The sequence below is a fragment of the Lissotriton helveticus genome, chromosome 3_2, assembly GCF_964261635.1.
Source record: "Lissotriton helveticus chromosome 3_2, aLisHel1.1, whole genome shotgun sequence".
Lineage (NCBI taxonomy): Eukaryota > Metazoa > Chordata > Amphibia > Caudata > Salamandridae > Lissotriton > Lissotriton helveticus.
The window spans coordinates 182,578,425-182,580,859 of NC_136062.1; the positions used below are offsets into that span (position 1 = coordinate 182,578,425).

A 2,435-nucleotide genomic window follows, 5' to 3' on the forward strand; every position below is an offset into this window, starting at 1 on the left:
CGACTTGGGTGGTTGATGCAGGATCTTATATTTGCCAACAACAGCCTTGTTCATTTCTTCAATAAAAGTTTTGCGCGTTTTTCAAATGGTTTCGCGCGTTTTTCAAATATAGCGCTTGCAGGATCGTGCTGCCTGCAGGAAGCACAGCCGTTTTAATTTACTCAACCCCCGAATCAATTCAATAATGCCAGATGATCTGAGGGAGCCCGAGAGGAGTAAATGGCCCACCCGGTTGCAGCGGCCGCCAGGACAGAGTCTGCGTGTAACTGTGGACAGCGGGTCCCGCCGGGGACTCCCTGGCCTGGAGGGCGACTATAATTGAGGAGATATGGCATCTGCAGATTTGGAAGATTTATGCTTGCACATCAACAACAAGATTTCTACGGTCAAGAAGATCCTACAATTAAGAAATATCGGTCAAGATACCTCATTGGCGACTGTACTAGGTAAAATTGCAGAGGAAAGTCAAGCACTGTATCTTCTGCTCAATAGGTTGGAATGAGAAGTTCAACGCCAGGAAAACTTGTCAAATTCACTGAAGGAACTTGAACTCTCCATCAAAGACCACATGGCAGCTACACACCTGAAAGAAAATATTCCCCCACACCTGCCAAAGAAAACACAAAAACTGTGCGGCTGAGCTAAAAGCATAGCCAGAAGAGACAACTAGATTTGAAGAGAATGTGCCTGATAAGAAACCAGCAAAAGCCAAAAAAACAATTAAAGAAATGGAGTTGATAACTATCAAGGAGTTTGAAGGCATCCCAGCTTACATGAAGAATCGCCTTCCAGGCTGGTTTTAATAGCAGTTTGCGCTCTTTGTCTAAGCCTCTGCAGCTGCACAACAAATGGAGGATATCGTTTTTGATTCACCGCAGATTTTACAGTTTGTGGTTGTGCCTGACCTTTGTCAAGGGGGAAGGTGCTGGTTGACCGGTAAAACACCCATCCTCAGTTTCAGATATGATTCCTTCGCAATCTTTGAGAATCCTGTTTCCAAGTAGGTTTACGGCGCGGCCCTTGTGTAACTCTGAATGTCGAACCACCTGTGTGCTCTTTTGGATAGTGTAGATTTGTCTTCTTCCAAAGGCAATACTGTTTTGTTTACTAATTGTTTAAAGGTTGTTTACTAATTGTTTAAAGGTTTTCTGTGGGCCATTGAGCTCCCAGAGCTCCTGTAGGGCTAGATAGTTTATTGCCGAGTGTAGATAGACCGCAGCTGGATTGTAATTGTTTTTGTTCATCTCTTTCCATAAGTATGAGTTCATAGAACCGTTCTCTGCTCCCTTTATTTTGTACTCGCATTTTGCATAAGCCCCCTTCCGTGCTACTTGCTGTTTTTGGAGGCCATATTCTAGTCTTAGCTGGGCTGGAGAAATGTATTGAGAGAGGTTAAAAATTAGTCGAATTGATTTCGACACTGCTTTATCCAGAACTGTTTTGTCTTTTCCTCTCATGCATTCACTTCTGTAGGTGATGGTAGGAAGCAATTTTTCTCGAAAGTCTTTTAGAAGGGGTGATAGATCAGGGCCTGTTATTTTGTGCCTAATTCTTTTTAGTGCTACTGCCAGTGCAGCACCTCTTTTTCTAATAGTTTCTTGGTGTTGTCCAAAGGAACCCTTTCTGTCAAATGTGATACCCAGATACTTGTACTCATCAACCACCTCCAACAGTTTGCCCTGAAGTTCCCAGCGAGGATGCCCTACTTTCCTTTGATTTATGATCATCACTTTTGACTTCTCCAAGTTTATCGTTAGCCCATTTCTGTCTGAAAAGTTGCTTGTAGTATTTATAAGGTGCTGAAGGCCAACTGGGGTTCGACTGATCAGTATTAAACCGTCTGCATACAACGAGTTTGCTATTGTTAAGCCTCCTAGATTTGGGGCATGGTGGATGCAGTTGTCGAGCTCTGCTGAAAGATCTGACAGGAAGAGGTTGAACAGGGTTGGGGCAAGAACACATCCCTGCTTCACCCCCTTGGTGGTCAATATTTTCCTCTACAGGATGTTACCGGTTCCTAGTTTTATTTGGATCTATGTGTTGGAGTGAAGTGCAATTAGTTGGTTCAAAAGTTGTGGGGCGATTTTCCAGCCAGATAGCTTGGACCAGAGTTTGCCCTTTTCGATGCCGTCGAAAGCAGACGAATAGTCAATAAAACAGACAAATAGTGGCTGCTTGATTTTTACTGAGGTGTCAATTAATAAAGAGAGCACAAGAATGTTAGTCGTTGTCCCTGTACTTCTTTGAAAAGCCTGTTTGGTTAATAGAAATTAATCCTCTCGTTGATGCCCATTCTGTGAGTTCTTCCAGTAATAGACCTGCAAAATATTTTGCGTCTATGTCAATTAGGGCTATTAACCTGTAATTCTTTGCTTGACTTTTACTCCCTTTTTATGAAAATAGGGGAAATAATAGATCCTTTCCAGGAGTTTGGG

The 2,435-nt window shown here is 42.9% G+C and overlaps 1 pseudogene; it reads left to right on the forward strand.

Annotated features, from left to right (window-relative positions):
* The first annotated feature begins 326 nt into the window (after positions 1–326).
* Positions 327–803, forward strand: LOC144826144 (SKA complex subunit 1 pseudogene; annotated as a pseudogene).
* The last annotated feature ends 1,632 nt before the right edge of the window (positions 804–2,435 follow it).